This window comes from Eptatretus burgeri, chromosome 9, assembly GCF_056783735.1.
Source record: "Eptatretus burgeri isolate ZD-2024b chromosome 9, Ebu_testis_v1, whole genome shotgun sequence".
Taxonomy (NCBI): domain Eukaryota; kingdom Metazoa; phylum Chordata; class Myxini; order Myxiniformes; family Myxinidae; genus Eptatretus; species Eptatretus burgeri.
This window is the reverse complement of record NC_140969.1, coordinates 60,125,757-60,140,631: the sequence shown is the minus strand read 5'-3', so window position 1 is coordinate 60,140,631 and position 14,875 is coordinate 60,125,757. Positions and strand designations below refer to the sequence as shown.

General features: G+C 44.1%; 1 protein-coding gene across 10 annotated transcripts in view; it reads right to left on the bottom strand.

The window, feature by feature from the left end:
• The window catches only part of LOC147020180 (forkhead box protein P1-B-like), a 737,853-nt gene that overhangs the window by 208,815 nt on the left and 514,163 nt on the right, over positions 1-14,875 (bottom strand). The gene's annotated exons all lie outside the window — the stretch shown is intronic.

The following is a 14,875-nucleotide window of genomic DNA, read 5'->3' as shown; positions in this document are numbered from 1 at the left end:
CTTCTATCACTCTGCATATTTTTAATTAAATGTTGTTTCAATAATGACGATTCAAGAACCCGTCGTTATGGATGGGTTAATTCTCCCAGAATGGCGGACGGGGTTGATTCCCCAGGAATTGGCGTTTTTTGGTATGACTTGTAATATCCCCACATCCTCTCGGTGCGGTACCACAGCATACGTATTGTCCAGTCTGAGTACCAATTAATATGGAATTCCTCAGAGGCAAGACCTTTAGCACTGAGAGATGGTCCCAACGTCTTTATAAATGGCATTACATTCAGTGTTACTCCAATTTACCGTTCCCCAAGGTCACCCAAATGAGCCAAAATCGACAGCAAACACACACGGAAAGCAGATGGCTGAAACACGCTTTCTTACCTTTTAAAGGATTTATTTTGAAAAGAAAAGTACAGTGAGAAGGGTCGATAAGACGTTATCATAAACGGATCAAACCAAGCGAGTCAAAAGACACAAAGAGGAGAATGGGGATATGCAAACTTATATACAATGGAGAGAAATAAAAGCTCAAATCCAAACCTACTAGGCGACACAGATCACACTTATACAACAGCACAGTAATACAAGCAGGACTCCTCTTTGTCGCTATGATGCACAGGGTGGATGCAGGACACAATGCAGCCTGCTTTGGAGATCAGGAGGGAGACGAGAGCCAGTAACAAGCAGGGCAAGCGATGGGTAGCTCTGAAGATGAAGAAAGCCAGAGCACGATCATGTGACCCAGCCATGAAGAGCATTAGCGATGAGTATCTCCTCGACCAGGCCTCGTGGTCCCCTTTTGTGCTTTTTCGACAGAGGCCTCCTGGTCTGCCCTCCGCCATCTTCCTCCAGACCCTTCAAAAACAAAGGGTGATCCCAGCTTGGGTCGATTCCACAGAGACAAAGCGACAATCAATGTCTCCTCAGAAAACTCCATGAACCACTTGTTTGTGCTCCTTTCACATGAGACTTCCTCCTCCAAATGAGGTCCCCATCCCCCTTTCACTCACACCTCTCCTCTTCTTCTGGTGGACTCATGAGCCTCTACTCGTCCACTCCTGGTGGCCTCCTGTTCTCCTGTTCCTCCTGGGTGGAGTCTTCCTCTGGGGTGCTGCTCACGGGGGTAGCCCCAATAAAAATAAATGTATATCTTTTCTTCTGGGCTCCAAAGCCCACTACACCACCATGGTTGGCACAAACTGGCCAGAGAGATCGTAATCAGCCTTTTTGCACACATGTGATGTGTGCCTCCATGAAGGCAAGTCCTCATCTAGCCCTTCCTACAAAGAAGAGGTATTTACGCATACATAATTAATGTCTGCCCTGTCTATAAATTACATACGCTGTCTCCTCAGTTTCACGTGTTACAAATGACTTACTCTGACTGATCCCTATTACATGGCAATTTAACCTACAAGAAATGAAACACACGGACCATACTACATTTACCACAGTCTAGCTATGGACCCCCCCCGGCTTCCACATAATATTATTTACTTATAAAGAGAGAATTGGGCTCTTTCCCCCACCATGAACCCCCAGGAATAGGAAAAATATTTTCCACCTTAAACATTCCCATAGACGCTCCAAATACAACCTCGAGTGTTCAACATATTCCGTCCAGCGGTTCAGGAGTGTATACAAATCAAATCAAGACACAAACAACCAAACACACAGACACTTCTTGAAATGTAGTATGATATCATTGTTTTTGTTGAACCCAATAATCTAAGTCACAAATGTGACTGCAAATGCCATTTTAGGAAGAACCTTTATAAGGAAGAAGCAGACTGGCTCCTTGTCATTTTGATCGATGACTAGGCATAGGAAAGTATTAGCTGCTACAGACTCACCAATAATTCTGAGGACTCAGATGAATGGGTTGAAACCTCAATAATTTTGGTGCTCAGCAGATGAACCAACCAAGGCATTTGCAACAGCATTTCCTTTTATATGCCCAAACAATTGTCACGTGCTCAGAGGTTACATCCACCTGAAAGACCCAGCCAAGTGTGACCATGCCTAAATTGGGGAAATCATACTCTGAACTCTGGGGCCACTTGTGGGCCCTAATAACAAATGGTGAAGAAAAGGCCAATTAGCTAATTACTAGGAAAACAGGACTCATTCCACAATGCCGGAAATGATAAGATAAACCTTTATTTTCGCACATCTGTATCATTCTATCTTTGAACAATGAGTGCATCTGTCTGTATCATTCTATTGTCTAAACATAAAATCAAACAAGAAATCGAAGCTAATTTTACTTCCTCTTAGTCACAGCACTTAAAAGGGATATATGGCTGCTAAATCACGTGAACGACGATGCCATAATATAATGCTGTAGTAGAATTAGGTCAAAGATCAGATATCTGAAGTTTCAGATTTTTCGGATAAGGATTTTGATTCAACCAATTATGGCTGACAAACCACTTTACTGATGATGTCATGGTTATCAAGCTTTATTCCATATGGGGAGTTGATGACATGCCAAGTTTCAATTTTGTTTGTTGGGTGGTTTCCATGAAGATGTCCAAAGTTTTTCCTTTCATCCAATATGGCAGCCATACCACGTGACCGATGACCTCACAATTCTCAATAAAAAATTTTTTTTTTTACAATTACAGTGGCTCCTATTTTGAAAGCTTCACAATGATTGGACAAGTGTTTGCAAAAACAACAAATGTAAAAGTGAATAAAAATGAAAAAAGGTCAAAAGGGGGGAATAATAATAATAATAATCTGGAGAAAATCAAAATCAATACGGTACAGCCAGAATGGCTTGGTCCCCTAGTAATAATAATTAATAGTATTCTTAGTGTAAAATAACATAGCAGCAAAAGAATGTCGTTAAAAACCTGCTGGCTCATGAACAATAATATCACAAAAATGCATGAAAAATCTTGTTTTGTAACAACCTTAAATATGCACATGCTTATTGACCACGAGCAGGGTTACCTGGTGTTGCCCAGGTGGGGGGGGGGATATTGAGAAGTGGGAGAAACAGAAGAGCCAGCAGGGCTGAGAATGGGGCAGGAGAACCGATGGGGTGGGGGGTGGGGACTGTGTAGGGGGGGTGGCAGGAGAGCCAGAACACCAGTGGGTAAAGGGGTCTTTCGGGAACACCAGTGGGTAAAAGGATTTTAAGGGTCTTCAGGAGTTTTTGGGTCTTAAGTGTCTTTGAGGTCTTTAAGGTCTTACAGGTCATCGGGGTGTTCAGGGTCTTTGAGGTGTTAAAGGGTCTTTGGGCTCTTAGTTCTAAAGGGTCTTCAAAGTCTTAAGGGTCTTTGTGGTCTTAAAGGTCTTCCGGTTGTAAGGGGTCTTGGGGTTTTTTTTTGTTTTTTTTGTATACCTTGGTCAAGGCTCGTATGAGAGCTAACACAACTCACAGCAAGGAGGCATGAGACAAGAGGGGCGGGAGTGGAAGGGACAAAACAGTGGGGAACAGACACATTAGGTGAACTGTGGAAGGGAGAGGGATGGGGATGGGACGGGGAACATGGCGAAGAGAAGATGGACATTTCAGGGACTTTCAGGAAGGAAAGCAGGAGAAATGAAGGAAGTGGGCTTGGGTGGATTATCGGGGGTAGAAAAGATCGAGGATTTGGATGGGGGAAGATAAGAGGTGGTGGTGAACAGCTGTTTTGAAAGCCTGGAGGGAAGAATGGGAAAGAATAGAGTGAGGAAGTTTATTCCAAAGGCGGGAAAAAAGAGGAATGAAAGAGTGAAGATGAGCAGTGATTCGTGATTTTGGTAGTTTTACCAGAAGGGGGTTGTTGGCGGACCTTGAGCGCCCTGTGGAAATGTGGTGGGGACAAATCGCAGAGAGAGAGCAGGGGGGGCAAGGCTGGAGAGGAGTCGGTAGAAGACAGAAAGACCACCGACCAACCTGCGGTGATTGAGTGAGAGGCCCAAAGACTCAGCTTCATTGCGGGAGATGCCGATGATCTTAAATGTCCTGGTTTCGACAGCGTGAAGCCGAGAAAGGTGGGAGGCAGGAGCACCAGCCCAGAGGGGAGAGCAGTACTCCATCAGGCTACGGACAAAAGCTTTGTAAGTGGTCAGGAGCTCAAGAGGGCCGAGGAAGGACTTAGCACGACGGAGGATTCCCAGTCGGCGACTGGCTTTTGAGGCGAGGTTGGAAATGTGACTTTCCCAGGAAAGGTCATGGCAGATAGTGAGACCTAGAAGCTTGAAAGAAAAGACTTCTTCCAGAGGATTGTTGAGAAAGTGGATGGGGGGTTTTGTAAACGGTCCTTTCGAAGAGACATAGTGAGAGTGTGAGATTTGTCTGGATTGAAAGACATGTTCCACGTGTTGGACCAGTTTGTGATTTTATCCAGATCTGCAGTGAGTGAAGAAGCTGCTGCTTGCCGGTCTGAGGGATGACAGATGGTACGGCAGAGGGTGGAGTCGTCGGCAAAGAGAAATAGAGGATTTTCCAGAGAGTCCGAGAGATCATTGATGAAAACCAGAAAAAGAACAGGGCCCAGAACGCTACCTTGAGGAACTCCAGCCTGCACAGGAAGAGGGGATGAAAGAACTCCATTTAGGGCCACACGTTGACTGCGACAGGAGAGGAAGTCTGCGAGCCATGAGTGGAGATGGCCTTGAATACCATGGGAAGAGAGTTTGGTGAGTAAGGCAGGGTGCCAGACTGTGTCAAAAGCACGTGATATGTCCAGGGATACGGCTCGGATTTCCTGTCTGGCATTGAGGACCTCCATCCATTGATGGGAGAGCAGAAGCAGCATATCCAGGGTAGAGTGACCTCGTCTGAAACCAAATTGATGATTGGAAATCAAGCCATTGGAGAAGAGGAAGGATTTCATATCTGAAGCGATGATGGATTCCATCACCTTGCTGATGATTGGGAGAAGGCTGATTGGTCTGTAGTTATAGGGATCTGTTTTTGCACCGTTTTTATGCAGGGCAGTGATGTTAGCAGATTTCCAAGCATATGGCAGATGACCTTGGGCAAATGAGAGGGTGAATAGAACAGAGAGAGGGTGAGCAAGAGCAGAAGAGCAGGCTTTGAGGACACGTGGGCTGATGCCGTCTGGACCGGTTGCAGAATCTGACTCGAGGTTTGAAAGCAAGCTCTCCACCTTGTCAGGAGAAAAGGATACAGAGTCCAGGGACAGTTGGGTGCGACTGGGTAAAGTGGGTAGAGATAGTGATGGGTTTAGGACACAAGATTTAGCTGCAAACACCGAGTTTAGACATTCAGCTTTATCACGTGTGGAATCAGCAGTGCGGCCATTTGAGGTAAGGGAGGGGATGGAGGGGGAACATACACCAGAAACAGATTTGATTAAACGCCACCAGGATTTTGAGGAGGGGGAGAGGTTTGAGAGTTCAGACTTGAGATGAGAAAGATGTTGTTTTCTGGCTCTCCTGAGGGTAGATACACACTTGTTCCGAGCTTTGTGGAAAGAACTGAGATTGCCCTCAGTTGGGTTTGCTTTCCATGAGGCAAAGGCAAGTTGTTTCAGGACAACTGCCTCGCCACAAGCTTCAGTAAACCAAGGGCGGGAGGAAGGGTAAGACAACTGAACACGAGAGGGGATAAATCTGTGCATGAGGGAGAGCAAGTTTCTTTGAAAGAATTCCCAGGATGAGTTGATGTTTGAGAAAGTAGTGATAGGAGACCAGTCTGTCAGTTTGATGGCTGCTCGGAGACCCTGCCAGTCGGCTTGAGTGAAATGCCAGACTCGACGGTGGTGAGGTGGTTCTCTGATAACAGCCAGAGAGATGTCCACTTTGACAAGGACGTGGTCAGAAAAACCAATTGGAGCGAAGGAAGAGCAGCAGATATTGTCAGGGAAATTTGTCAAAATCAGATCCAGAAGAGATGGAGTACCATTGGTTGAGATCCGGGTCGGGAAGTTGACCGATTGAGTCAGTCCCAATGAGTCGCAGAAAGCTTTTGCTGAGGTGCCATGGCAGGTGAGAGAGGTATCCACACCGAGCCAACTGGCGTGATGACAATTGAAGTCACCACATAAGAGGAAGAGAGAGTTTGGATGAGAAGATAGAAGATGGTCCATGTTTTCGGATAGTGAGGTGTAGATGGAGTCATCACTGTTCGGTGGACGGTACAGTACACATATAAACATGAGGTGGGAGTGGAGGGGAAGCCGAAGCCAGGGGGCGGTGTGGGGGAGTGAGAGCAGTGCATGGAGAGTGAGGAATAGAGTCTTTGATGAAGAGAGCAACACCTCCACCAGGACGAGGCTCAGGTCTGTCATACCGTATTCCTGGGGGTGTGGGGGAGTGAGAGCAGTGCATGGAGAGTGAGGAATAGAGTCTTTGATGAAGAGAGCAACACCTCCACCAGGACGAGGCTCAGGTCTGTCATACCGTAAGAGGGAGTAGCCAGGGAGAGATACTTGGGAGTCAGACACGTCTTGGGAGAGGAAAGTTTCTGTTAGGCAGATAATGTCTGGTTTGTCAGTGGCAACCTGTATGGAAAGATCTGAAAGGTTTGAGCGAAGGCCCCGGATATTTGAGGTCCACACTTTTAATGAAGAGGAAGGGGAGGAGGCTTTGGGTGCAGGAGGTGGAGGGGGAGAGGAGGGTAGGACAAGGGACGAGGGGGGCAGGTAAGGAGGGTTGCTGAAGGAGTGTGGGGTATTGCAGAACAGCGAGGGGAGGGGGCCATATGAGGAGGAGAAACGGCTCTCCTGTGATGGGAGAGGGGGGGGTCAAGAGACAAGGAAGGAGGCAGTTGAGGATTTGAGGAGGTGGAGTGAAGAGATGGAGGTGAGAGGGCAGTGGAGGGAGGCAGCTTGGTGGATGAGAGGGGGGGCAACTTTGAGAAGGAAGAGTGAGGGGGATGAAAGGTGGGAGAAAGGTGAGGGGGGGATTTTTGAGAGAGGATTAAGGTCTTACAGGTCATTGGGGTGTTCAGGGTCTTTGAGGTGTTAAAGGGTCTTTGGGCTCTTAGTTCTAAAGGGTCTTCAAAGTCTTAAGGGTCTTTGTGGTCTTAAAGGTCTTCCGGTTGTAAGGGGTCTTGGGGTTATTGTCTTCAAAAGACGTAAGGGTCTTCAGGGTCTTCGGGATCTCAACCATCTTTGAGGTCCAAAGGGTCTTTGGAGTATTCGGGGGTTTAAAGTGTCTTCATTTTGTTCAGGGAAGTCAATAGTCTTAAGGGTCTTATGGGTCTTATCTCCCAAGCAAGTAGAAAGTCTTTTCTCAAGCACATATTCTAATCTCTCAAGCATGTTAAAAAAAGGTCTTATGGTTCTTCTGGGTCTTTAAAGGCTGAGGTTGTAGATGAAAATACACTTAGAACAACCTAAGTCTGCATGCCAAATTTGATGGTCGTTGGTCCAGCAGTCCTTGCAAAAAGCGTGAACAAACAGACATACGGACAGACAGACAGACATCCGATGATTCTTATTTATTTTTACATTATATTTCCATACAATCTGATGCTGACAACTCAAGCTCAACAATGGCACACCCTCTCCTCCTTCCCCATGTTACATCGCTGATACATAATTAAGTACTTACTTTCTTACTTACTTGCGTAATCGAATTTTACCTTCGTAATTAACACCACAAGCCTGCTGTTAAGGCCCAGTCACACCTTGACGTTTTAGCCAGCAATGGCAACGTATTAAAATGTATGTAAATCGCTGGCTTACGCTGAATTTTTGATGTTTTTTTTAAAGATTCGGACGTATTCATAACGAGTTGGTCGTATGCATAACATATTAGTAATGGACACAGAACGTTTCGTTGTCTTATAGATAACTTATACCAACGAATGCTTAGCCTGTTGTCGGCATTCACAACCTATGCCCAACGATAGTCTAACGTATGCATAGCGCGCTGCACCTATCACCGACGATCACGTGGCGTAGCCTATTAAAAGGCTGCCGCACAACGATTCAAATCATAACCGCCGGAGAAATGGAAGTGTCAACATCGCAGTCACACCTTGGTGATCTTGCCAGTATTTGCCTACTTCTGAAAAATGCGTCTAAAACGCTGGCGCACGTCGAATACGGTATGGGTAAGTTTGGTATATGTGAATAGAACGCGAAAGTACGCTATCATACGTCGTAGTAAGTGGAGTACGTCTTGAAATTTTAAACGTGTTAAAAATTTTACGACGTACTTGCCGTATGCTTCATACGTTCCACATGCGATGGGAATAAGTTGTACGCACGATATGCGATCGTTGACACACGTCGACACATGTTACTTGTACGTTACTCATAATTCGAAACACATCAAGGTAATGGTTAGCGTCAGTGTTCCAGACTCCCTGGTTTTTTTCTTTTCTTTTTTCTTCGGTATGACGGTGATGATGACACTTCGATTTCTAGTGTGGTTATAATATAATATAATTAAAAGGCTGCCGCTCAACGATTTAAATCATAACCACACTAGAAATCGAAGTGTCAACATCACCGTCATACCGAAGAAAAACAAAAAAACAAAAACAGGGAGTCTGGAACACTGACGCTAACCATTACCTTGATGTGTTTCGACTTATGAGTAACTTACAAGTAACGAGTGTGGACGTGTATCAACGATCGCGGAACGTGCCTACAACACGTTAATCATAGGTTAGAAATAAGTTTCGGGTACGCTAAACATTACCTCGACGTGTTTCGACTTATGATTAACTTACAAGTAACGTGTATCGACGTGTGTCAACGATCGCATAATGTGCCTACAACTTCCGGCCAGTGTAGCGGAAGTTGTGAGTCATACGCTGGCATAAGTCGTAAAATTTCAAGCATGCTAAAATTTGAGGACAACCACAAAGTACAACGATGAAAGCCAGCGTACTACGACGTATGGCAGTGTTTTTCAGCGTGCTCTCAATGTTTCCAAAACGTACCCATAACGTATTCGACGTGTGCCAGCGTTTTAGACAAATTTTTTCAAAAATCGGCATAAGCTGGCTAAAACGTCAAGGTGTGACTGGGCCTTTAACTGAACAGTTAAGGTGGCTGGGTTAAAGGGGAACTCCAACACAATTTTTTCTTCTTCTGAAAACAATTGAAAATCATTAATCACGGTCTATCATGAAGAAAGGAATTTTTTTTTTGAAAATCACCAAGTCCCGAAAAAAGCCTGAGTGTCGATTTTCGATTTTCACCAGTGACATCACACTCACCACCTCAATCCAAATGGCAGCTTTACATGGAGAAACAGTGTACCATATTTTGAGCTCTGATTCCGATCCTGATTTTATCAACATTAGCAACTCTGCAGGTTCTCAGTATGTTGAAACTGATCAGTGGGATTTTGAAGAAACTAGTGCAGAAAAAATTCGTGATGGAAACACTTTCGGGGGAATTATGGAGCCGTATCGTTTTGAGCCTTATACATGCGATTCAGACAAAGATGGCAACAAGAGAGGTGGCCAAAGTTTTTCCTTTAATCCAATATGGCTGCCATACCAAGTGAAGATGAAAACACCGGTTGCATGTTCACGACACATTGACAGATTTTGTTTTTTCATTCCATTGATGGTGTATAAGGGATTTTGTAATTGTTGATAAATCAGTTATACTACTCCAGCTGAAACACAACACGGACATGTTGGTAGGATATGGCATGACACAGCACAGACACGATGGTGGAACATGAAACAGCATGGATATGATGGTGTGACACGGCATGACACAACACAGTCATGATAGTGAGACAAGGAACGACATTGCATGGACATGACGGTGGGACACAGCATGACACAGCATGGACATGACAGTGGGACATGACACAACATGGACACGCCAACACAAACACAACAGGGGGACACAACACAGCATGGACACGATGGTGGGACATGGCCCAGTAAAGCACAGATACGATAGTGGGACATGGCACAGCACAGACATCCTCTCTCAATCATGGCGAATAACCACAAAATCTAGCCATATCTGTTGTTTCATAACAATGCTCTGTACAATGTTCCAAGCATAAAAGCGAATATTTTGTAAGCCCGATCCAGAAGCGGGTATTTTGGACAAACTTCATCCAATTTCTGGCAGCTTAGGGTCTTTCGGCCATTGGTGTCACATGAAACCTTCTCGGTTTGTATTACTACAATCACCAAGGAAGGACACATCGAGTCAACATATTTGTGAAAAATCGAAAATTACTTGTCGTTTTAATTAAACCTTACTGCGATGCAACCCATGGACAATACAAATGTGGTGGTCGACTCTGGGTGCGATGTCACGGATAATTGTGAAGAAGATTTCGACACTAAATCGCAAAATTACCGACTTTATAAATTGGACAAAGATACATCAGATCTATTTTTTGGGGTATCAAGGTATAGATTAGCATCGAGGTTGTTTGAGAATTTGGGTTCTGTTTAAAGATTGTAGGGTCCTGAGTTTGAGACCTTGTCGTATGGTTGACATAAAACCATGTGGGTTGACTGCGTTGGAGTGATGACCCGTCCAGGACTATACTCCCTTGCCAATGAAGCTGTCTCAGCAGCTCCTATGCGCCTCACGCCATGAAATGGTAATTATTATTATTAGTTCACCTGGATTTTAGTCAGGTGAGCTTATGCGCTCGAGCAGTGTCCGTAGGTGAGTTAGGGTTAGAAATTAGTGTGTGTGTGTGTGTGTGTGTGTGTGTGTGTGTGTGTGTGTGTGTGTGTGTGTGTGTGTGTGTGTGTGTGTGTGTGTGTGTGTGTGTGTGTGTGTGTGTGTGTGCCAATTTCCACTCATGTGTGATCATACATGTCATCAGACTTTTTCCACCTTTATTTACACATCGTAACCCCCAACTTCTAAGTTAAAAACAAATTCTAAAAGTTTCAGGAAATTAATTAAAAATACCAAACCAGAATATCTTGATTGGATAAGTGTCCACCTACCTGAGTTAATACTTGGTGGAAGCACCTTTGACAACAATTACAGCTGTGAGTCTGTTGGGTTCGGTCTTTACCAACTTTGCACACCTTGATTTGGTAAAATATGCCCATTCTACTGTACAAAACTGTTCAAGCTCAGTCAAGTTGTGTGGGGAGCATTGATGGACAGCAATCTTCATGTCATCCATAGCATTACGATTGGATTTAGGTCAAGGCTCTGACTGGGCCATTCAAGGACATTTATATTTTTGCTCCTCAGCCACTCCAGTGCAGCTTTGGCTGTGTGCTTTGGGTCGTTGTCATGCTGAAAGGTGAACTTCCATCCCTATTTCAGCTTTCTTTGCAGGGGGCAGCAGATTTTCTTCTCGGATTTTTCTGTGTGACAAGTGTGCCAGCCCCTGCTGATGAGAAACATCTCCATAACATGATGCAGCCACCACTATGCTTCACAGTAGGGATGGTGTTCTTTGGGTGATGTGCTATGATGGATTTGTGCCAAAGGTAACATTTTGCATTTTGGCCATAAAATTCCATCTTGATCTCATTAGACCACAAAACTTTTTGCCACATGGCTTCAGAATCTCCAGAGTGTACATTTGCATTCCTCAAATGGGACTCATGGTGAGCTTTTTTGAGTAATGGCTTCCTTCTTGCCACCTTACCATACAGGCCAGACTTGTGGAGTGCTTGGGATATTGTTGTCACATGCACACAGTGACCAGTCTTTGCGATAAAGGCATGTATCTTTTTCAAAGTTGCCAATGGCCTCTTGGTGACCTCTCTGATCAGTCTCCTCTATGCTTAGTCATCCAGTTTGGAGGGACAGCCTAATCTAGACAGGGTCTTGGTGGTACCACATGCCTGCCACTTCTTAATGATTGTCTTGACTGTGCTCAAAGTGATATTCAATGATTTGAAATATTTTATGCCCATCCCCTGATCTGTGCCTTTCCACAACTTTCTCCCAGAGGTCTTTTGAAAGCTCCTTGAAGGTTAGGCCAAAAAAAAAAATGTTGCATTGGCGTAACCCGCCCGACCCTAAAAATTCCGCCGACCCTACGTTTTTTTTTTGTTTGCAGTTTGCGACAGAACCCGCCGACAAAAAGGGTGGTACTCGAGCCGGGGGAGATTTTGGGAGGGATTTATTAGGATTTATTAAATTTTGGGATTTATTATCCAAAAATTTTGGGATTTATTAGGAAAAAAAAAAAAAAAGATCCCGACCGACCTACCCTATTTTTCAGTGACCCGTTACGCCAATGCAACATTTTTTTTTTTTGGCCTTATGGTTAAGACTTTCCTGTGAAATGCACTACCCAGCAGAGGAAACCTACAGGAACAGCTGATTTTATTCTGAAATCATCAGAATCACTACAATTTAACACAGGCGAAGGACAATCAACTTGTTGAGCGACTTTGAAGGTGATTGGGTACACCTGAGCTAATTTACAATTGCTATGATAATGGGGTGGATTATTTTCTAACCAAGATATTCTAGTTTTGTATTTTTAATTATTTTTCTGCAATTTGTAGAATAACTTTTTCACTTGGAAGTTGTGGGTTACGATGTGTAAATAAAGGTGGAAAACGCCTGTTTTGATGTAATTTAATTCTGAAAATTTTAAAATCTTGAAAGGGGGTATGGACTTTCTATAAGCACTGTACCAAAGCTTATCGGCTGCATACAAATCTGTGCTCATCAAGGTGTCTACGAGGCGGGGGGGGTGGGTTACCCCCCAAAATAGGAATTTACTCTCTTCTCCAAAACTGTACACACAACTTGAATGAAACTTGACCACAACATTCTTCACCCATGATGTGTGCCAAAGTGTATTGATTGCATCAAATCTGTGCTTATTAAGGGAATCTACGGGGGGGGGGGGGTGCTTATGATCCGCCAAAAGAGGTATTTGCTCTCTTCTCCGAACGACACAAATAATTTCGATGAAACTTGACCACATCCTTCATTGTCCTTAATGTACCAAAGTTTGTTCACAGCATAAAAAATTCAGGGTCTAAGGGGGTCTGCAGGGGTTTGAGTGACTGTTGCTCCTCATCCAGGTGGGCTTCAGGACAGGAGGTCCTATATTTAATTAACATCCTGGGTGTTACAAAAATTATGTCCTTGCTTGTGTAATTTTTGAATGGCCCTGAACCAGAAAATTGATCCTCAATATCACTATTACAAAGACATGACAAAAGGCCCACCTGGCCACTGCAAGAAAAAAACCCTCAAACATTGGGAAAATAGACTAAACTGTGCATGCTATGCATTTCTGGTACACAGCATGTGGTTGTGCATAGCCTCTATATAAATTTAGATACATAATTTCCTAATGACATGTTTGGTGCTTCGAGAAATTTTAATATTGTTTTTTTTTTACGAATTATTTAAAACATTTGTCTATTTCTTTTCAGTGCATGGAAAATTATTGCGGGGATGGGGGGATGGTCCTATTGATCATCTCCCTCGGGCAAAAAAAAATGGGGGGGGGATCCTCCCCATCCTCCCCAGGATTTACACCCATGGATCCAGGTCAGATCAAATGCAGTGTTTGCACAAACTCTCTTTGTTTACAAGGATCAGGAGCTCATGTGTGCATAAATATGGCTTCAAGAACACGTAAATCTGCTTCAGTCCTCGCACATGCCACAACCTCGAATCACTCTCCATTTCTGAAGCAGTCTTTGTGGAACTCATGAAGGTGGCAACATGAGCAGTGGAGTTCAGCTTCAACGATAACATGTATGCACAAGTAGATAGAGTAACGTTTGATCTCCATTAGGTCCACCGCTCGCAAACATTTTTGTCGGCTTTCATGAGAAGCGTCGTTTCCATGAATTGATTGTGAATCTTAGACCCATGGTATACGACCGATATGTGGACAACATATTTGCAATCTTCAATACTGCTACCACCTGCACTGACTTCCTCACACGTCTCAACGCTCTCCCATCCCACATTATAGTCTACGTTTGTGACGGAGCAGGAGTTGATACTCAGCTTATTCTGTATCGGTTGGTGTAGAAGAACTGCATCACCCACATGCATGACGTGGGTTGAGGAGTGCTGCTTGGCATGTGCATTTTGTTTGATTTTTAGTTCGATAACCAAGTCTCGGTCCAGGGCATTTTGGAGTACAGCATTATTTATCCGAGTTGGAGGGAAGGGATTTTAGTGAGGACTGCTCTTCCTAAAATAGGTGCTACTGGAGATGCCCATGTGACGCTATGCATTGTGGTACAAAAATTTAGCAGAAATGTGATGAGTTCCCGATGCCAATTCCTGCGATCGATGCATGCTGTGCTGTTAGATGGTTTGTTTAACTGTCTCAAAGACGGTTTGTACAGCTTCGCCAGCAATGTGCAGCAGGACAGCATGTTTTTGTTCCTTTTCGGTAATGTTCGCAGTGGACATATTGCACTCCAACTCGGTCGCCATTTTCTCCATCGCTGTGCAATATTGTATTCATCATGATTGTCAAACAGTCGTGGAGCTGGTAAGTCCAACTTGTGTGCTCGTGCTCTCCTCATTGGCAATATAATGTTCTTCCACACCAGGAAACCGCAGTACAGCACGTCAACCCACCATTTGTCTTCTTCCTTCATTCTCTCGCCGTTCATTCCTTTTCACATTAATCCTTCAAAGATCTCCCTTAAACCAAAACACCATAATGACCTTGTTTGCTTGTGTATATATAATTGTAAAATGCTTCTGTTGTTGTCTCAGTTGACAAGCAATCTGAATGGGATAGTGTCTGGTTTTATTACTGGATGCAAATGCTGAGACTCACTTAATTGAGCAATCTAAGTTTCTATTTATCACCATGAAATCTCTCCTACTCGCAGTTGTAGATATCAATTCCGATATCATTCAGAAATAAAACTTCCTGAGCATGTTCTTCTTCCATATGTTTTTCAAACTTCACTTGCAAATACCATCAAGCAATTCACCAAACATGCCTGTATCCGGAGCCCTGTGTCCTCCATGGGAATGATGAGTGCAATCCAATGCAA